Source organism: Coloeus monedula (genome assembly GCF_965178545.1).
Source record: "Coloeus monedula genome assembly, chromosome: 1".
NCBI classification, from domain to species: Eukaryota; Metazoa; Chordata; class Aves; order Passeriformes; family Corvidae; genus Coloeus; species Coloeus monedula.
This window is the reverse complement of record NC_138781.1, coordinates 36,664,134-36,686,826: the sequence shown is the minus strand read 5'-3', so window position 1 is coordinate 36,686,826 and position 22,693 is coordinate 36,664,134. Positions and strand designations below refer to the sequence as shown.

Genomic DNA, 22,693 nt, shown 5'->3' with positions numbered 1-22,693 from the left:
TTTGCTACCTGTGTTCCAGTGAGATTAAGAAAACATGTGGTTCCATGCTGCCAAACATGGCAACTTGTGACATTTGCTACCTGATGCTTACTTAGCACACATCACATGAACATGAATAATAAATTCATCATTCATAAAATTCAAATTTATGTACCTACTCAGAGAATTTCAACTTTTCCCTTTAAACACTACAGCTCATAGGTCAACTTGACCATTCTCAAAGAAATGGTTTTGCCAAACTACTTGAAGATCTTATCAAAGTTCACAGTAACTCAATGTGATTTTATGCAATTAAGCAACATGTTTTGGACAAAAGGAACACTCTGTTACCATTCCTTCTACATGGAGTACTTTTTATCGATAACTTTATAAGCAAGCTTAATGCAGTGAGATAGGGAAGACAGAAGGATAAAAATAACAATGAGGACACAAAGCTGTAAAAAATTCTAAAACTTTATTGCTTGATGTACCCTGAGAAGCTTGGAAGTACAGGTCTTTTCCCTATGAATTTTGTCCTCTGTTTGCCAAACATTTTAATTTGTTGTTTTTCTAGCACAGAAGAAGCCAGCATGGTTTTGCCTTTTCCTTGCATTTCTGTTGGTGTGTTAAATTCATACTAGTACATTTGTAAAGGTGTCAGCAGCAATGTGCACAGCTCTGGAAACACAGTTGCATACTAGAAAATTGCCCTGTAGTCCACCTATTGCTTTTCCTTTGCATGAAAGGCATGTTGCCTGTTAATTACACAGCACAGTGCACAGAACAGAGGGAAGCTGGGCAGACAGTGAACACACTGAGCCATACCGTCCCCCATAGTGTAAACAGGAGGAGAATGAAAAATGCACCAAAAATCTCTTCTAAAGGGAGCAGCACAAACTCCACCTAACATCCCCAACACCCTAAGTGAGTTTGTTCTGCGAACAGAAATCAGTTGGTGTTGCAGTAAGTGAGGAAGCTTCAGTCTTGGAAGGGGAGCCTTTACCTCCACGCAGTGAAAACAATGGCACGTATGCCTCCTGGACACCCAACATGCAGCCATTTGCTTATGACCATGTTTTGTGAAGGGACAAACTCCACACACCAGACTTGCTGTTTTATTGAACTGCATCTTGGAATGGAGGAAAACTTTCACTAACAACTCAGTAAGCCAAAACAGGCAGACTGTGGCTCAGCTCTGAAGATCCCTCAGTTAACCTCTGTGACCACTTGACTGCAAGACAGCAAATGAATGTACAATGAGGGGTTTCTTATGCTTAGCAAATGAGGCAGGAGATGCTATTCAAACATGGTGAACACATATAACTGAAAAAAGCCATAATCATTAAATGGGTAAAGAGATGCTGCCTGGAGAGGAGAGGCTCATGGGCTGCTGGCTAAGCATTGACTAGTTATTTTCAACAAGTATGGGAGACCCACACCAGAAAATTAGCTTTCGCCTCTCTATCTCCACTCACTGAACTTTAGGCATTCCAGTGGATGCCATGATTTTTCAGGTCATTCTACCTCTCATGGAGCTCAATTCCAAGTTTTAAACAAAGTGCAGAGGGAAACATTTTGAGTATAAAAAAAGTAAAATGCAGACTTGCTGCACAAGCTACAAAACCATGAAAAGCTTTTTTTAATATGACCATCGGAGACAATAGCTAAGAAAAAGAAAGCATATACATAAGAGACATATTACTGATTATGAGAACAATAAATCACAGACACAGTGCACCAGCACTTAACAGCTGAAGACAGACTATGGAATAGCACCTAGCCACAAAGAGACAAGCTCGAATAAATGTACTTTTAAGTATGGAACAATCTACCCTATATACTCTGTGCTCACTCCAGGGTAGTCACCCTACACTGCTATCACAAATGGGTGTGTTTGCAGATGCAGTAATGACAGTGAACATTTTATTGTGATCCCTGTCACTGTTCATTCACTTTATTTTTTTACACATATTATTACTTTGCATCAATTCTAGACAAAAGAGAAAGCAGAAGAGTCATGGCTTTCAAAACTTTACAAGAGGCTGTATCTAGCTTTCCTCACAGAGAGCCCAAACCAGATTCCCCCATTAAAATGCTTTCCATTTCTTTATTGTGACTTTGTCCAAAACAAACAAGCACATAGAAACCTGTACATATCACCACTAAACTGACACAAGCACCTGATAGTAATTTCGTGGCATTTTTTTTATCTTGTATTTTTATCTTCCCTCTTATTTTCACTCCAACATAAAGTGTTCCCATTCCACAAGCAGAGCTCTTAGGCAGCATGTAATAACACAGCTGAATAATATAACGGCAGAAGCTGATAGCAGTATATTAATTTGTGCAGAGTTTAGTTTCCTTTAACTCATGACCATTTTCTAAATTCCTATATGCATTATAGTCTGTATAAAACTCCAGAGAAAGGAGCCTTAAATACTGCACAAAGCACAAAAGGACTAGAAGCCTTACAGGACCACAAAGCAGCCCCACACAGCTCTATACTAGTACAGCAAATATACCCATAAATGTTCTTCTCCTTCTCTGTCAATGATGGCTATTGGAAAGGGGAGGAAGACACATTTGCCCCAGAAATTTTAAAGCAATATGCAAGAACCAGGCAGCTCTCTGTGGAAAAATACCTGCATCATATTGTTATAACTGCTATCCTCCAGACACAAAGACACTGTTGAAAGGCAGTAAACACCAGAAAAAAACCCCAACAAACAAACCAACAACAAAAACTCCACAAAAGCAAAGCAAAAACCCCCAAAAAACAAACCCAAAAGACCAGAGACCTTGAGACAGATTGGGAAAGCTTCCTTCTTAGTTGCTCTGAGAAACATCAGTTCAATCAAACCAATGGCAGTGGAAGAAGTGGTGGGTTTTTTTTTCAAATTAACATTTAAGGTAAGTCATTTTGTCAGACTGATAGCCTTTTAACTGATGTTTATTTTTCCATGAGATTACACAGGACAGGCTGATTAAAACAAACACTTTGTTAGTTTACCTTTAAATGTGAAACTTACATCCAAATGACCAAGTCCTGTGCTACAAAATGAATAATGCCTTACTCCTAGAGTGGCTATATTTTATCATACACAGCTTATTTTTCCATCTTCATCTCACTCTGCTTTGATATTTGTAACAATATGGGTACTTACTACAAACCGAATTCTGCCATCAAAAGAGTAAGAGAACAAATTTCTCAATACTAGTAATTCAAACAGAAAAACTGTTTGGTAAAAATACCAAATGAAATGAGAAAATAAAACATAATGTATGTTTCACCTTGGCTAAATTTCACAGAGGTGCTTTATATGGAGAGAAAATCATCTTACTCATTTACAACTGATTATAAGTGCACTCATTGCACAAATCTATTTTATACAACAATGGGGTGGATTCTCATTTCATCTATTTAAGAGATATATAAATGGAGAAGCACAACTTTTCTTCTACAAAGAGAGTCAATTCAAGTTATAATGTCCTTCATTTGGAGATCCAGTGAAGAACTCTGATTATCTGAGGAGCTTGCTGTCATAATGAGACCTAAGCTGTATGGCTACAGTGTGCATTCAGAAATACCATACTTCTGAAGGAGTTCCTCTGCTTGCATTTCAATGTAAAAAAAAAGGTGACAGAGTCTTCCCATCAGTTTGCCCTATGCACGTGTAATAGTAAATCAGCAAGAAAAATTAATTAAGTTCATCTTAAAGTTGTTGAATAGAAGGTTGGTACTTTGTAGCTAAAAATATAAATGAAATAAATTATTTTAAGACTCAAATTTATAAACATGAAGATAAGCAGCTTTATTTTCTGAACCTGTGAGCAGCTCTACTGACCCCAATGAAGCAAGTTCAGACTCCTTTTCTGTGGAAAATCAGTCTTGCATGAGACATAGCATTTTTTCAGGAAAAAAAAACCTGTTTGGGAGTAAATTGAGAATTAAAGTGCATGGATTCCTTTCATCTGATCATATACCAGTGAAATAATAGAGATAATTTGAATAGTGGAGAATAAAAGTGGTTTGCATTGGAGATTCAATACTCTATTACTTAAGGATAAAGAATTTCTAATAGCCATTAAAAGGAAAATCAAGGAATATATAAATTTTAATTTGGTCTCTGCTTCATATCATAGTGTACTGAAGGTTTCCAAAGTGACTTTTAGAAGCTGGATTTTAGGTGTATGGCATGAAATTAGGAAATGCCAAAGGCAAGAATAATTGGAGCTATTAGCAAAGATAACAATAAAAAATTAGAACATCAAAAATCCCACAGTAAAAAGCTTATGTAGAATTGCTACAGATTAAGGCACTATTGAATAATATTGCTGTTAAAGAAGCCAATTATTTTTATAGACCAAATAAATTTTTCTATGATAATTCATATAAAACTGGTAAATGGTTAACTGCCTTAATAAAAGGGGAAGAGAAATCTCAACATAACAGCAATTTATACAAAACAAGGGGTGATAATGAACAAGAAGAATTAGGTATGTGATATCTCCAGGGCACATTATGAGACTATATAAATCTGAAACTTCTGAAGATGATATCCAAAATTAGGGACCGAAAATGAAGAAATTGAATGTTATCTATCTTTTCCTTAACACAGGAAAAAGGAGGTTGGCTGTGGTCCAAAAGACAGTGGGAACAGTTAGACCTCAGTATGCCTAGCTAGGCAAAGATGGCTGTCCATCAGATTTTTTAATGCTGTATTTGAAGTACTTGGGCTCTTCAAGCCACAGGTCTTCTGATTTTCTTTCAAATGAAGCTAAATAGCCCCTATGACATTACTGAAATAATTCCTATTTCAAAACAGAAAACAAGGTCTTTGGGATTTTTCAGCTGTAAGCCTTTTTTTTTCTCATTTGTGCCAATATCAAAATGTTTAGTCAGCAGAAAAATAAAGGTAGCAAGATAATACTGAGGAAGATCTGATGGGTTCAATAAAGAAAGACTCCTTCTACAGAACACTAATAGGGTATTTAACATTAGCACTATTTCTACCCGAAATACTTTCTTCACCCCTAACTGGTAGCTGCAGTAGCTACTGAAAGATTGTATGACCAGCAAAATTGGCAAGGGTGTATAAATTTGTTTGAAACAGTGTCTTGAAAAGGCAGCTCTTGACACCAAAACCTCATTTTGAATTGAGTTTTCAAACTCAACCTTTGTGTCAAAGAAACATTTATCAGATGGGATAGCCTCCTCAGAGCTCTCACAAAGAATTTGTCCTTATTTATGAGTAAAACCTCCTCTGCTGAATTCAGTAGCCAATCCGAAAGTAACCTCAGTAAGTGAAGGTTCAGTTTTATTCATGTCTTCTTTGCCTGAGACCACAGGCAAAGACGGGTTGGTCCAACAAAGACTAACTGCATTTGGTTATTTTCATATTGTTAGATGCTATCTGTTTTCTTAGAAAGAACAGACTTGGTGAATATGTTGTTTGTTCACTTAGCACTGGCTATTAAGAAACAGTGACAAGACAGGAATATCAATGTTCACGTGCCTTCCTTTTAACTCACCTACCTCTCACTCATGCTACTTTAAAAAATTTTGTTTCATCCATATAAAGATTTATGATGAGAACAGGACATTTGGTCTCTACATGACTCTTGATCTCACACTCAATTTACTCCAACTGACCCATGTTCTTCTGCTTAGGATGAAATTAATAGGAGAAACAAGCACATTGTATGACGTTTAAAACCTTTGAGTTCTTTCTTTTTCTTATTTCTATTTTCCTTGAAAAAACCTTGTGCCTGGGGAAGTCAAAAGCAATAGTGTTCAAGATTAGGATACGAACATTGCCTGGAGATGTGTTGTAACTAAAAGGGCTGTATTTACGCTTGTCTAGCTAAAAAAAAGTCCTTTGTGTAGTCTTTGAACTATCTGACATTGATTGCTAATGCTACAGATTGATACTCGTATTTTTTTGCAAGAGAAACTGAGTGTCCTTTCTAAGGGTTTGTTGTCAGTTTTTTTGTGTAGACTTGGTAAAGAGAGGGAAAGGGATTACAGAAGGTGATAGAAGACATTACCAGTTCTTTATCCAGGTCTCAGTCCCTCCTGAAGAAAACTTGCCCTTTGATGGGAGAACGATTTCCAACTCTTGAGGCAGGGATAGTTGGCACATCATTGGACAGTTGGCACAATAATAGATACCCTCAAGATTTACGATAATTTAGCACCACGGGGACTCTACTAACTGCTGGTAAGACTGCAGTTGGAATTATTGGATTTCAATAACAGTTGCAGACTTGGCCTTTAATCTAATTTCCAGTGTGCTGTTTTATTTCTGCCTCATCCAGCATGGTGTCAGCAGTGCAGGATCAGGCCCTTCAAATTTGCTCACTGACTGCTAATAAAAATCAACGCAGAAATCATGGGTTTGAAGTCAGTGTTTAACCAAGGGCACAAGACAATTTTGCCTACTGAGATATTTTAAAAATGTTTAATGGTTTGACTTCTTGTGATCTCAAGAAAATTTTGATTTTAAATAGTTTCAATGAACAAGCACATTCAGAAAGGAATAGTGGAGCAAAAAATAGACTTGTCCTCTTTATGCTTTTATAAAAAATCAAAAAGTTAGATTTTTTTAAAAGAAAATCATGTGTGCATGTGCTCAAGGGATACGTTTCATTTACCTGGGCATCTTTTTATAGTAAAAATTTATAATCCATAAAATTTGGAAGATTTTGCGATGATTGGAAAGTGACTGACAATGTTACATGAATCAAGAGACTGGCTACCTGAAGGCTGAGAAAAGAATGTGCTTTTTTCACAAAGACTATACACACCAACATTTTTTTGTTAAAAAATTCTGTCATACTGAAGTATGAGGAATCTACACCAACCTGGTATTTTGGGCAGAGAGAAGGCGAGGAAAAGAATTAAAGGGAAGACAAAGCACACTATTTGAAAGAGAAGTTGTCCTTCATTTGCCTAGTTGATTTCTGATTTTAGAAGGAAAAATGGTAGTTGAAAGTTATTTTCCATTTCCCAGCCCCTGATGAAACTAAATATAAATTTGGAGGACTGGTTAAGGTTTGTTCTCATCAGTATTGATCAAAACTGTATCTTAAAGAACTCTTGAGACAAAATATACCATTGCTAAAGTTTCAGCATTCTCCTTGTTCAAGAGATGGTTCTAGAGGTGAAGTGTTCACGTCTGAAATTGCAGAGAACCCCTAGCAAATTCATAGATCATTCATTTTCCTAAAAAAAACCCAGAAGCTATCTGTCTTTCCTTTTCTGTTCTTCACTGCAGACCTTCGCAAGTCCTCAGACACTCACCCTTGTAAATAGTGAAAAAAAGGAACAAAAATTTAATTGTGTTTAGAATTCTAGATCTTGAAGAAGTTTATATCTATCAGATTTAGGAAAAGATACTAGAATTTTAATTCACTACTTCAAAATTGTTACCATTTAGAGCAAAGGCAAAAAGGAGCACAACCAGGTTTATATTCTCCAGTTTATTCCTTGTTTGTGTTGTGTCCCCCACATGGGTAGATAAGTGCTGTTAAGATTTTCTGTGTAGTTTCACTCCTGCAGAAACTTACCATCATTTATACCCCTACCTAAGATCAACAAGAAATATAAAAAGCTGTTCAAAAAGAATAGAAGTACAGAGATGAATAATGGTAATTGACTTCAGTTGCCTTCATACTGGCAAGGTGAATTTTTTAAATTGTCTTCTCTGGCTCGCTTAAACACTACAAATGGTTACTCAGAGAGGCATAGGGCCAGTTGCCTCGGTTCACTCTGAGGGAAAAGAAGAATTACAGAGAGGACAGAAATAAGACAATCTTCCCCTGGCAGCACTGCATAAAGTGTTCTAGAGGAAACAGTTGCTTCATCCCTTCCCAATCTCTCACCGGTTATTACACTGAAATGCACCCCAGACAATCACTATCATAATGAGGTTAACGGATATGATAAATTCAGCAGAAGCATTCTTTGTTTTTGATTGACTTTGTGGCTGTGAACTCCTAAAATCATCCTTCCCACACTTTACTCTATGACTGACAAACATTTTTTAGGGCTAATCTGAATATTCATTGACACATTTAAAGCTTTAGTGAAATCCGTGAATAAAAATTGTGGCAATAAAAAGTAATATTATTTTGAAAACACCTCAGAGAGGGAGTTCCTTCTTTTTCTAGGACACCCCTCTGGTGAAGAAGCATGCTGCTACATCAGATCACCAGAGAAGGAGAGAATGTGCTTGATCACAGAGGATCCTGTGTACATTTTGCAGAGCCAGAGGGTAATTACTCTACTGTTGTTTGTCCCACACAAACATTGTATCAGGAAAACCCCCAAAATATAAACCACATTTTCAATGCTATGAGGTGGTAAAAAGAGTGCCATAAACAATTGGTACTATTCAGTGTATTATATTTCACTCATTTCATATTGTCAGTGTCCCTTTTAAGAGCCATAAAAATCTTAACAGTTGTGCTGCTGTAGGGCTTACACTTAATTGTTGCAAAAAACAAGTGGGAGTCAGTGTAATGAAAGAGGTGCTCCTGCCCTCAAACTCCTTCAGGCACTAGAGTTCTCCAAAATAGGGCATGGATTAAAACTACCTTTTCTACTTACCAGGGGAGCAATCATTTTCAGCATAAACAAAAGTCAATGTGCATTTTTTCACCTGTCCACAGGGATATTCTTTTATTAAATAAATTCTGGAAATACAAAGATCAAAGTGAAAATGAACACTCTCTTTTACTTTTTTTTTTTTCTGTAACTTTCCTCCTAACTTCTACATATACTGTACCTGAACACAAGCAACAGTTTCACAGCCCATTATTCTGAACAATGCAAGTTGAGGGAATCTTTTGCATCAAGAACTGAACAGCTGGAAACATGCTTAATTACATCCTAGGCTAGTGAAAGGACAGTATAAAATAATTATTGGCACAGCACATTACTGTTTAAGAACAACAGCTTTAAAGTTTGGGGTTAATTTTAGAAAAAAAAAAATTTGTATGTGAGAAGGGACTGAGGAAAAAGCTAGCTGCAGAGAAAGAAAAATTACTGAAGCACTTGGTCAGCAGAACAAGAATAAAAAAAGACCGACTGAGGTGAAGTTACTCAAACTTTCAATTTGCTGCTCTTCTCAGTTTTTGGAGATCAGGTAGGCGTTCTACTGACTCTCACCTGTGGGGTATGCCCAGCCCCTGCCCTGGAGGGATCTCTGCTGAGATAAGAGATTTTGCAATTGCCCAGCAGGACTCCCTGGAAAGGCAACCACTTCTGTGGTCACGGCGAGAAAAGACAGACCCACAATCCTTCAGGAGACACTATGCAGATTGTTCGTAATCCATTGGCCTGTACCCATCCCAGATCCTCTGTGGCCCATTGGTCCTCACCCATCCCCTGTATCCCTATAAAAGCAAGCCCTCTGGCCCTGTGGGGCTCAGAGAGGGTTCTCCTCCCTGGCTCCCCCCTTCGCTGGAGGGGACCCATAATAAAGCTACCTCTGTGCGGAACCAGCCACACGAACCTCTCGTCTCTCTCTCTGGTCTGGCTTGGCCTGGAGGCTGCCCTGCAGAGCTGAGCTGGAATCACGAGCTGATATCACTAAAGAGCTGACAGCCTCTGCAAGGGCCCTCCTGGCCAGCAGCTGAGGGAAGACACCGGGCCTCGGGAAGGCGATTCCTTTCGGGACCATCTCCCCGGACCGGTCACCTCTTCCTGGGTCAGAGCCGCTGACCACCTCACCAGCTGTAATACTCACCCACCCATCAAGCTTTCAGTGCAGTTTCCTTTCTCCCCCATCTTCTTGCTTTGCTTCTTTCTCCAATTCACTAGGTTCAGCCCCTTCCCTTTACCAAGTGTCAGCAGCTAGAGGAGACCTGTCCCACTGCGGAGGAAGGCTGGGCTCAGAGAGAGCCGTGAAGCTCTGCTGGGAGTGGGGGCAGCAGGAGATGTTGACCAGAACCACATGGTCCCTGTCACATTCAAACTGCTTTGCAGTATTTTCAAATAAATGGGCAAAGCAGACAATTCTTAAGAATTGCCTTTTGAGTGAGCGTCACTGGTTACCAAGCACTGAGCACATATTACTATAAGGGGTAAAGGTTCCTTTAATCATAGGGAATTTTTTATTTTATGGTAGGCTGTGACAGCCTCATGCACGTGTATCTTACCAGAGTTGGAAAGCAGTCAGGTTGCAGGCACTTTCATCAGTGTAGAGTAAAATAGTATTAGCCTCATAGCAAGTTTCAAGTTTCAAATATCAAAACTGAATTGCACAACTTGAATACAAAAAGACTAACCTTTTTCAACAATATTCTTATTTAAAGAATTGTCACTTTCAGCAGAGGAACAGATTTTGCTTAAATTAAAAAAATAAAAAATCAAACAAAATTTTTCCCAAACTTATCATTTCTAAGTAAAGATAGGACCATCTGCCCACTTACACCAGCTGGGTGTCTGGCCATGAATGTCTGATATTTCATGCCAAATTGAGTAGTTATCAATGGTTTATTATTTATTTATTTGCCTACTTACTAAAAAAAATCTATCCACACTCAATCTGCATAGCTGCAATTCCATGTTTCCCCCCTCATTTAATTTTTAATGCACCTGAAGAATATGGTTGCTGTGCTGACCCCCAAATTCAAAGTGTAATGAAGTCTCCCCACTTCCAGTGGAACTCTAAACAAATGCTACCCTGGGAATCAGACTATAGTTTTCAAAAGAACACAAATGTTCATTTATCAAAATAATAATATCAACTGCTATTTTAGTCCTTTATTTATATATCATATGTAAGTGGCTAATCAGAAGTAATAGCTTATTATTAAATACAAATGGTTTCTTATTTACATAAATAAGGCTTGTCTTACTTCTTTTGCCAGCTTTGGGTTCCCTGCTAGCCATCACAGACTGTATTGGCAGCCACAGTACCTTCACCAGTCTTGCCAACTTAAGTGGAAATAAATCTGATCTTTATTTTTAAATTGCAATTTAATATTGCTGAAATACACAAGACTGTTCTGAAAATTTAGTTTTTTATTCTGATTTTTTCTCAGAGCAGCCTTTCCTACATAGCTTGGAGTTTCATGGCTTAGTTCCATCACCATATTCACAGACTGATACTTGATCTCATTGCTGCTGTTCCTCAGCACATTGGTAGTACAGAGTCAATGGAATTGTAAAAATTAAAGATTTCATCCCTTGCCGATGCAGAATTGTTATTTATATAGATTGGGGTGTACTTTAATTTTGACTCATTTGGGGACTTTATTCAATACACCAAGGGTTTGCTTAAACAGGGACACTCAGGAAAGTTAATCCAAAATAATTAAAACAGTGAATTTAAAGTGGATTAGTTAAACCACATTAAACCCCAGTGTGGACTGGGGTTTAATGTGGTTTAACTAATCCACTTTAAATTCATACCTTTGGTTAATTTGGATTAATTTTCCTGAGTGTCTCTGTTTAGACAAGCCCTAAAGCCCCAATCCTGTAAACAATTTATGAACACAAGTATTTGTGTGTGATGCACTTAATTAGCCTCGATTCAGGAAAGCACTTAAGCTCTGCTGAAATCAATGGAACTTAAGTGTCAATGGATGGTTTTGCCTGAATTGGGACCAAAGGCACCACATGCAAAAATGTTGCCCTGGTCACTCATATTCACATGAATCATGGTTTATTTTTGGATGTTCTTAGAAGGAACTTTTTCTGATATCCAGTTTTTTGCCTTTCTCCATTAAATCTGTGCATAGCCTTGCTCTGCTCTATCCAGTTTCTGCATCTCTCTGTGCACTGGCCCAACAGCTACGTGGTACACCACATTATGCTGATATGACTCTGTGCTGGTGCACTGTGTGTTATAAGATCAGGTCTCTTTCTTTACACATTTCAGAGGAAGTCTCACACTTGGCAAATTTTAATTGAGCTAGTACATGATTCCTTTTATTCCTTCCAATAGTAGCTCATCAGTCTTTATTCCTCTTGCTTACTCCATTTTGATTCCTTTAAATTTTTTCAGAACACACTAAGTCGTGCATCTTTGTCCAACTTACACGATGCATTTCATCATGTTTGATGTAACTGTCAGAATGTCAAGCTATGCATTTTACTGAGAAAGCATTTGGTGCTTGGTTCTCTACTGGAGGAAGACACAGTATGTTGTATTAGGCATTTGGGAAGTTTAATTAATAATAGGAGAATTATACTGAATCATATCACTTGACATACAGGTTCACAAAGAGCTTACCTAAGCTCCACTAAACCAAAGAATTTTAAAATTATTTAAGACCCATTTAAGTTATGGTGTAAATGTCTATGGCCAAATCTTATTATCATTCAGAGGCAAAATGAGGTTACTTTTTTGCACAAGAAGGCTTGGGTGGAAAATGAAAAGGACAGAACAAAACTTGTAATTAATTATTCTCCTTATGATTGGTAAATATTTTTAAATAATGTACAAAAGCAGAACTTGAGAGTGATTAAGTGAATAGTCACAATGGAAACTGCAAGCTGGCAAAGGCATCAAACAGATTCTACTGGAAGAAAGTTCATCAAGCTTAAAATCAATATGGCTTTGTTCTTAATGGCTGTGTATCGAATACATCTCATTGTAGGGTCTAGAAATGACAGAAGTACTCCACAAGTATTTCCCAGTTTCTCTATTGGAATTCAGTTGATAGAGGAGTTGTAGCTTTATTTGACTCATGGGAGAAGTTGCAGTCATAAAACCTTCCTTGAGATTTTCTTCAAATTCCTGAGATTTCAAAATCTCCTGGATTACAGATCGAATATGAAATCCAAACAAGAGGCTGTAACAATTTGAAATACAACTAACGTGTGTATATATATTTATGTATTTGCATATGCACAAAATCATGCACGCATATGCATTCATTAAAATGCTTTGTATATAATTCACACTAATATATAGTAAAAATCTGTGGGAATTTTTATATTCTGTTTGCATGAGATAACTAGGAAAAAAAGTCAAGAAATTTTGCTTTATATTTTATTCAATTTGTAAACCTATACTATACTTTTTCAAACTATATGAAATCCTCCTAACTAGTTCAAATGCATGTAATGGCTTTATTCTAAAGATGGTAACAAAGCTGGGCTACTCTCTTCCCTCCCAAGCATGAGAAACTAAAATGCTAGCAAGCAACATATGCATTTTTTGCTATGGATACCATTTACACATGAGATGTGAAGAACTTGTATAAAACTTAGCCAGATTACAGGCCAGACTACTTAAATGAAGAATGCTGCTAATGATGTAACAAAATATAAACCAAGATTTTTCATAATTGCAATGCACAGCCATGTAAAATGTTAAAAATATTTAAAACCTCAAGAATATTTCAGTCAATACCTAATATAAGAAACATTACTTTCTTTACCTATATGAAGTTTACACACTTTTACTTGTGACTCTGCAGTAGGATGTATTGTGAACATAAACTAAGCAGATTGACCTTAACCCTCCATAATCTTGAGAATACAGAAATTAGTAATATTTGGAATTTATTTTCTCTTTATTGATGCATAAGTAGAAGGGATTAATTTCCTTACAATGTTTTAATTTTGGTGTGGAACCTCCAATCTTGCTTAAAATAGCATTCTAAGTGTTATGATTAGCCTAACAATTGATTGCCAATGAAACAAGAATAACTACTTTTGGCAGACTCCGCTGTTGTTTTTCCTGCTGGCTTTTGTTCCAGCTTTTATTTTCCATGGGAAAATTTTCATATTGAGAATATTGAGAGGGCCAAATCTTTTAAGACATCCCCTAAGCATGCACACAATTAGATATCCTATGCTCATATAATTACTCCAGTAGTTATTTAGACAACTCGCAATTGCCTGACTTGAGGACAGAGTGGGAATATATGCCAAAGGCAGGTGCACACTTTCCCTGTTTTAAACAGTAGCACAAATCTGCAGGCTTACAAAGAAAAGGTTTTGATACTTTCAACACAAACTTTACCTAGTGAGCCCCGTCTACACACCCATATCTTCAACATATAATGTGCTATAATTCTTCACATTTTCATTTCATCTCCCAAGCACACACTACTTTTGCATATCTTCTTATCTAAAATGCACTGTATTGCAAAAGCAGAAAATAGGCACTTCCATGTATTTATAGTGGACAGGTCACTGTGATATATGCAGACTGACTGTAGATGGCTGTATTATTTCTAAATCAAATGCTGTGCCCTGTGTCGAACAAAATTGTATTTTCATCACTGAGCTGTTCAAGGTATTCAAAACATGGTATTACTAGAAAAAAAATATATGCTTGACTGCTTGGCTTTTTTAATATTAAGATCTACTCTAACAAAATAAATGTAAGGAGCGACAAACAGAAGATCTTTATTACAAACAGAAAATGAAACTATGTGTTTGAAATTAATGGATATGCGGACATGCAAGGAAATTCTCACGTCTTCATTTGTTTTTTGTCCTAAGCCTTTTAATTTTAAATCTACCAAGAATTTAACTTTAAACGGCACTTTCTACTTTAAACAATCTGATGTAGCAAAAAATGTAAATGTGTGGCTGTAAAACACTATCATCAGCAGGCCGGAACCTACTTTGGTCTCTCTTTTCTTAATCAAACATCTGGGAATCAAAAACATCTGTAGACTGACATGGAGTTGAGATTTCCTCTCTAAGTATCTCTGGCAAAACCACATAGATAGGCTGATTATCTTGCCCTGAAATCACCCAAAAAGCAAAAAAGTTCCTTTCTGGGAATCAAGGGAATTATAAGAAATGTCTGCGGAGATTAGATACCATACATTCATCATGCAATTTTTATTAAACATAAAAAGTTTTATTCTTGTTTCATTTCTAGATGTATCTCAGATTGATCATCTTTCTTCCTGTTACCTTGAAGCACGTTCTAATAGTCAAACATGCCAGATTTAGGCTTATTTTTCCAAGACTTAGGTTCAAATAATATTTCTGCTTCAGCTACCATCTATAACATAGTATGTCGCTAGTTTCCCCTTTCTGTCTTGCACTGGTGTCTCCAAAGAAAAGCTTGCATACTTAGTGCAACAGCACATATAATGAGACACTGTAAAATGGTCACAAGGAGCAACCTAAGTCACAAGGCGCTTCTCAACACCTTCAAACTCATGCATAAATACACCTCTTGAAGGCTGTTTTTGCAAGGAAAATGAACTCTTCAATACTTGGGGCTCCTCTGTTCACATTCCTTCATGGTTTTTAATGAAGGGCCCATGCCAAGCAAACGGCAGGTTTAACGGATTTTCCGACACTTAAGTAAGTGATCTTTCTGACTGATCTCAATCGCGTGCCAGCGGTCCAAGTGTGCCTTGGGAACTGACGCATTCGTCCCAGTGAGCTGCTACCGTGCTGTAGGGTCGCGCTCAATGACCCCACTGCTGGGGCTGACAAGCGCCCCGGGCGGGCAGCACCCACCTCCGGCCGCCCAGAGCTCCAGCCGGGCACTTGACTCCTTCCACCAGGACGTTTCCCAAGCGGTCTGAACACGGCCAGCCGCTCCCAAAGAGCCACGTTAAGGACTCACTTTAAAATACCTTCCTTTTAAGCCCCTTCCCCCCAGCCCTCACCACGCATTGCGTGACTGGTAACAACACTCTACGCACGCTTTATGTAAATACAAGCAGATCGGGCTTCCTCAAGAGGCCGAAAGGCCCCGAAGAAACGCAAACCCTTTCAGTTTCAAACAACCCGGCGCCCTTCTGCTGTTGCCCAGCGCGGATGGCGAGAAGCGGGCGCCGGCCAAGCCGCGAGGGCAGCCCCCATGCTCGCCCTTCCTCTTCCACCGGCGCCCCGCAGCCCCGGACACCCGGGAGCAGACACGGGGAGCACGGAGCAGGAACAAGGAGCAGGCGCCGGGCGGCCGCGGGCTTGGGCGCCTGCGCGGCGGGAGCGGGGCGGTGCCACCGCGCGTCCCCGCGGGCGGGCAGGGAGCCCTTCCCCTTCCCTTCCCTTCCGCGGGCCTCCCCCACTGCCTCCCCCTGCCCCGCGTCCCTCGCAGGGCGTCGGGCCGGCACGGGGGTCTGTGCGCCGCGCCGCGCCGCAGGGAGGGAGGGAGGGAAGGAAGGAAGGAGGGAGGCGGGGAGGGAGTGACAGAGAGAGAGAGAGGCTGAGCCAGATCTTCATGCCACTGCAGGCAGCAGCAGCAGCAGGTAAAACCAGCCCCAGAGCATCTGCTCCCCTTCACCCGCTTGCCCCTCTCCCCGCCGGCCGCCCCGCAGCCGCAGTGCGCGGCCCCGAGCCCCGCACCCCGCCGAGCCCCTTCCCCGGCCGTCAGTGGCAGCGCCGGGGCCGGGCGGGCGCCGAGGCCTGCGCGCCCCGCGCCGCCGCCGCTCCTCGGCCTCTCCCGCCCTCCTCCCGCGGGGTCCCGCCGGGAGCGGCGGCGGCCCGGGGCGTGCCGAGGGCAGATGCTCCCCGGCAGGAAGCTGTGCAGCCAGAGCCTCGCTGCCGGGAGGTGAGAGCAAGGAGGGAGGAGGAGGCAGATTTGTCACAAGGTTTCCTTCTCTCTGGGTTGGTTTGTTGGGTTGGTTTTTTTTTTTTTTTTTTTTTTGGGTCTTTTTAAATTGTTGTTGGTGATTCCGATGGCTGAAGAGGGAAGTTGAGGGTCTTCATGGTTATTTTTTTTCCCTCCAGGCCTTCAAAAAAGAGTTTTTAGAAGCAGCTTGCCTTCCCTCCAGTTTTCGTGCCCCAGAGCCTGTCTACCTCCCTGTTCTCACCTACCTGACTCAGTCTGTGCTAGCTGTCCCTTGCCATCAGTGGTAGATGTTTAACCATCACACGTTTTTCTTTGGGATACAACAGTTCAAGTGGTGTACAAGTCTGCATTTCTGTGTAAGGGCTGCAATTAACACATTTTAGCTGTTTGAGAGTTTCATACAGTGAGATTGCTGTACTATATCCATCAGTAGTTCAGTTTAGCTACATGCCCTGTGGTATTACACATCCTGGAGGCTTTATGGTTTGCTTTTAAGAAACAGTTGTTCCATCATATTGGCATAGTATTGCTTTGGTGGTATACTCATAAAAGAGGTATACATGTGAAAGAATCATGTACAAAATGTACTGGGATGGCACTTGGGAGAAAATAATACACTTCTAGCTCTGCCACTTTGCTCCACAGTATCCATTCTCCACTTGACTCTCTGTAATCCTGCTTACCTTCCCTTACAAAGATCTGAAACTAGGTTAAAAAGCACTGCATAAGTCTCTTTAGAGACTAAAGAAACTTCAATAAAATTATTTCTCAGTTCTGTTACTTGTCACACATTAGTTCAACTATTTACTGATAATACTCTGTGGAAACTAAAGATTCCAAAATACATTCCAATAACATGTGGGCTGATTGTTGTTATTGAAAATATTTTTAAGAATTTAAGGTTCATGAAACATTCAGTTAAATTAGTCCTAGATCATATCTCTCTCTAAATCATCATCCACTGTTATTTTTCCAACTCAGGTTGAAATACTGTAAGATCTAAAACTGGGCAATAAGAAAATTACATTGTGGGTGATAATGATTTCTATTTTTGAAACCAGTCGTTTTTCTTCTTTTTGTTACTGTAGTAACTGTTATTGTGAGTTAACACAAGTGTGATTACCAGTTGTCAGACTTTCTTTTTTTTTTTCTGACACACATGGCCTGTGTGGGGCCTAAATGCTTTACCCATAAGAGTCATGGATGTATATAAATAGTAGCAATTGCTGAAGTTGTTAAAATTAATACTGTGTTGAAATAAGTTCAGATTTCAGGTAAACAAACACAGCCTATTCCAAATAAACTGGTCAATTTCAAACCTTTTTTTGTATATTTTCTTGCTTGAAATTTGAGCCAACAATAGGAGCTGTATGAGCTGTGAACCTACAGGCCCATACAAGTAGTGAATTTCAGTGCATAGCAAAGTATGAGACCATGAGCAATTACTAGATGTGTAAGTGCTTACTGGAAAGATGGTGCATTTTTTCCTGCCTCTAGATTTTATGGTGGCTTCATAATTTAGGTACTACAGGTACGGTAAACTCCTGTGAAAACTGAACATTTGAAAAGATATTAATGGCATCCTTTTGTCAGTGAGATGAAAACTAGAGTCTGTTCTCCAGCTTTTTGGATGGGAATGTGACTAAGTAAGGCTTGTACTGGTATCTTTGTTCAACAGTTAATTAAACTGATGAGATTCTTGCATGTTTTGCTTCATTTAACCTTCTTGTAAATCTGAGAAAAGCCAGAAACGTGATATTTGCAAACAGTTTTTCTGTTTAAGCTGCAATATTAGCAAAGCTCAGTTGCCGCACAAAATTGGTTCAGTGGTTTTCTGAAAGTACTTTGCCACTTGTGAGAAGGGCACTTACCTTTAGGAAATATAAGTGAAAACATTCCTCTCACATTTTTCCTTCTTTGCATAACCATCTTGGCTTTACTTGAATGTTGTGCTTTTCTCTTTTGTTTGCACTTGAATCTTTTAGCCTTTGTTACCTTGTACTGATGTGCAAGAAAAATGTGATTTGGTGGAAATGTGTTATACATTCTCTGCCTGCCTATAATGTATGCTAAAGTAGAGATCATCTTTGCTGTCTCCAGGTTGTTTTTGCTATTACAGCTTCATTTTTCACTCGGGAAGGGCTGTGCGAAGAACTGGTTTACACTTTGCCCTGAAAGGAATTCTGTTGATGAAGTCTTAGAAAGTTTACTTTGCATTCCATCCTTAGGAGTTTTATCTTAAACTGTTAGGTATGCTGCTGTAATTGACAACAGCTGTTGCTGAGAATTGTGGAGGATAGACAGTTTCTAAGATAATCAGTTCCTAGTCCATTGGAGGCTTTGTTGATTAGCACGTGTAAGAGCATTTTGGATCAGGAGCCAGTGATGTCTACTGAGTGCAAATGTGGTATGTTATCTAAACTGTTTGACTTAGGCTCTACACTGCTCTGAAGCAAATAAGCTGTAGGTTTTGTATGCTTCTTCTTTTTGCCCAGGAAAGGGCCCAAAGCAGTTCAGTTTATATTCTATAAAAACACACATCTTTGGGTGAGCTGTGCTTTCAGAGGAGGACAAGGAGAACTGTTAAACATGATAGAAGGAGTTGCTTGCCTGTGTTTGGTTGTTACATTAGTGAGGCTTGAATTCGGGTTTTGACCTCCACAAGGCATAGCTGGTACCATTTCCACTTTTTAGGAAGGTTGTTACAGTGGTGTGTGTTTTACTTAAGAATGTTTTTCTCACTTGCCCTAGTGTTATCATTTTTCTGATGCTGCAACTTATGTGATCAACTACTTTCACAAAAAGGACTTGGAAGTTACGTAGTTTGAGGTCCTCGATTATAATCTGATAACTCCTGCTCTTTTTAATGGCATTGAATAGAAGAAACGTGGTTTCTCTGAATCTTACATGAATCCATGTGTGACAGTCCTTGAGAAGAAACAGTTGACCGTATTTGCACTGTGACAGTTGAAATAAGCAAGAGCCAAGCTGGAGCAGTTAGTCAAACTGCATCCAGACCTTGAGATGAACATTGAACATTTAACATTTATTTTGGATAAAAGTTGATGAATTACCAAACAGAATAGAAATGGGTATTCTGCCTCTGTTAATGGTTAGGTGTAGGTTTCCCAAAAGCACTGACTCTTTGGAAATGGTTTGAAAATACTAGGAAGAATCAGGTGTCGCTGATACTGAATTGAATGCAACAGAAATGAGACAATGCCATGCTGTTCTATTTAAAAACCCCCAACATTATCCTTCTGTACTATTTAATTTGGAGGGCTTTTTGCTCTGTTAATGGGCTGGCAAATAGTTATTTTAGGTTTATTAAAGACCATTACTACCATGCTACTAATTAATCTAGTTGTGTATGTGAAAAGTTCATGTGCTTTCTGAAGTTGACTTGCATTAAGTACTGCATCTATCTTAATACATGAACATTTCACCTTAAATATATTACAACATCAGTTTTTGTCTCAATGGGTTTGATTTCTGAACTTCTGGTTGGCTAAGATTTTTTTTTTTTTTTTTTAAGTGTATCAAGATACTGAGAATCTACCATTTACTTTTCTGGATGACTTGTTTCAGTGATTCATCTTTGCCACTATTTAAAAATAAGGCATGCAATTATTGTTTGAATACATTTGAATGCATCTGTCTTTCCTTAGTTCTTGTTATCTCATCTGAATTCTCTATCATATCAAACTGCCTTAAACTTGATTTGTCCCTTTGACACTGTGTTTTCACTCCTCTGCATGGTGGCAGTCCCTAGCATTTAAAGACACATACAGATTTTAAAATATGTAGTTTTAAAAGAGCATCAGCAGATCAAAGATTTGCTGGGCTGACTACTCTAGGACTCTGAGATAAGTTTAACAAATATGCTGATTTAAAATGTTTTTCTCACAATGTGTTTTAACATCTGATCTGGAACATCTGCTTAACAAATGAGTTGGAAGGAAAATCAATATAATGTGATACGATTATACCATTTTGAATCTTTCCAACTATAGAATGAAAGTATTTATTGACTATTTTTGATCTGTCCTTATAATTTTTAACACTTGTGCCACCTCTGTCTAGTTATGGGCCTCTGTTATTGTTGAGGTGGTGTTTGTACTTACACCCTTGGTGGTGTCATGGGTGGATGTTTTGTGTCTCTCAGTTTCTACACTCTGCAACAGTAGTTTATTTTGATGGTGATCCAGCCTCCCCTGTTCTAAGTTATTGATCCTGCTTATTTTTTTAACTTCTTTTTTTTAAAAAAAATCAGGTTCTGAGAAACTAGGCTGAGCTGTAGCCAAAACTGTACAAAATTTGTCCTTTTGCTAGCTGTAGAGTTGCCTGACCAAAGATAAAAGCCATTAGGGAAGTTTCTGTTTCCATGTTTTTCTGTCTAAGATTTTTCTTCCCAATTCATTTTATTCATAACGCTTTTTAGCTTCTGAAATTTTGAAAACTCAGGAACATGAGCATCGATGTACCTTGTATATTTATATAAAAGTTAGTAATCGCTATCCAGATATGTAATTTGATCATGATCAGTAATTCTTAGGCTATGCCAAATTTCTACTCCAGTGACTTACTCATTGTAGCTATTATAATGGAATACGTGGTAATTTCTCTGGTTATGGTGAGTGCTGTTAGACAACTGTTGGTAATAACTTTTTAAAAATGAATGTTTTTACTGTTGGCAGCTTAAGATCCTGAGATACTAGATTGCAGTATTAAAGACTTCAGTTTGACCTTTTTCTTTCAGCACATTAAAAATAGGGCTTACAAAAAAAAATCCTACTGTTCATAGTTTGAGCTGATGGTCTATAACAGACCTCTACTATCGCCACCTTCTGAGTGAGCTGTTGTATTTAACCTTTAGACCCACATACAGTCAGGATCCTTTGGTTCTGAATTATCAGGTAATGAATGTCTGAATGATGTTTCTTGAAACCTGGATTGTGCCTGCTTCATAATTAATGTTATTTTTATGTAGTCTCTGGATTTTACACAAGTGGGCCTTTGGCCTTTTCTTTTCTTGTTGGGAAGAAGTGTAGTTGTGTGATGTACATGGAGAATAGACTTGAATTTAAGTAAGGGATGGAAATTGTTAAAGAATATTTCTGGAACTGTAGAAGTAAATTTTTGGCATTTAGACTTCACTGTAATGCTAGTGCAAGAATTGTACCTGGTGTCAAATGAATTGTCATCCAGACCATTGTTTTGTGACTTTAGTGGCCAACAGCAGATGTTTTAAATGAAGTTACAAAAAACTTTCCGATTGTGGATTAACTGCCGTACCATAGAGCTCCTCAAATTCTTGTCAGTTTCTAAGGATTTACTATGCTGATCCTGAGTTTTGTTAATCATAATAATTTTCTTGTTGATAGTTAATTTTATATAGGTGAATGTTTTCACAATGCATGGTAATGTGTAATTATTTTACAAATTTTACAATGCTGTGTTTATAATCTACCTTCCCAGTGTCATGCTCAGCCCTCTTTCCTCAATTGTTAAAGAACAGCTTAATGCTCAGTCGTTACTTGAGCAACACTGATAATCATTTCTTATCTGCTATGCTTTAGATGTGTCAGCAAGCAGTTTGGTTTGCCAGCATGCTAGCCATTTAGTTACATTTTTTAACTTCGTTCATTTCACATGGTGTTGATGATGGTTGTATTCTGGGTCCTGATATTTTCCATTAGTGGTGGTGGATGTGACCAGTAGCTCCTGCATCCAATATGGCGTGGATAAGCACACTCTTTCCTCAAACCTTTTCTTTTTTCCTACCTTTCATTGTTCACAGTAAGGCAACATTTATATCTGGCGAAAGATCTGCCTATATTTTACTGATTGAAGCCTGACAAGCTGCACTGTTGAAAACTGTAGTTGTATTTTCTGATCTTCCCCAACAGATTCTCTTTCAAAATTAATATTATTCTCTTAAAAAGCTACTAGTTTTCTTTATCATCTTTGCTTTAAAAGTTTTTGTCAGTGTTCCCACTGACCTTTCCCATGTAAGTTGGACCTCTTTTAAAACTAAAGACTTTCAAGGCTCAGGTGGTATGTTTCATGTTTATTTCATTATCATGCTTATATCAGCATGCTTGCTTGCAATATAAAAATGAATAAGAGGATCCAGTGTCAAGTTGGTACTTTGATTTCTTGTACCTTTTTATTAGCTAAACTTTATCTGGATTATTCATGATTAA

At 38.5% G+C, this 22,693-nt stretch overlaps 1 protein-coding gene across 1 annotated transcript in view; it reads left to right on the top strand.

The window, feature by feature from the left end:
- Positions 1–16,037: 16,037 nt before the first annotated feature.
- Positions 16,038–22,693, top strand: part of TBC1D5 (TBC1 domain family member 5) — a 317,175-nt gene continuing 310,519 nt past the window's right edge. The window contains exon 1 of the mRNA XM_082289383.1: positions 16,038–16,164. The gene's annotated coding sequence lies outside the window, so the exon portion shown is untranslated. The remainder of the gene's footprint in view (positions 16,165–22,693) is intronic.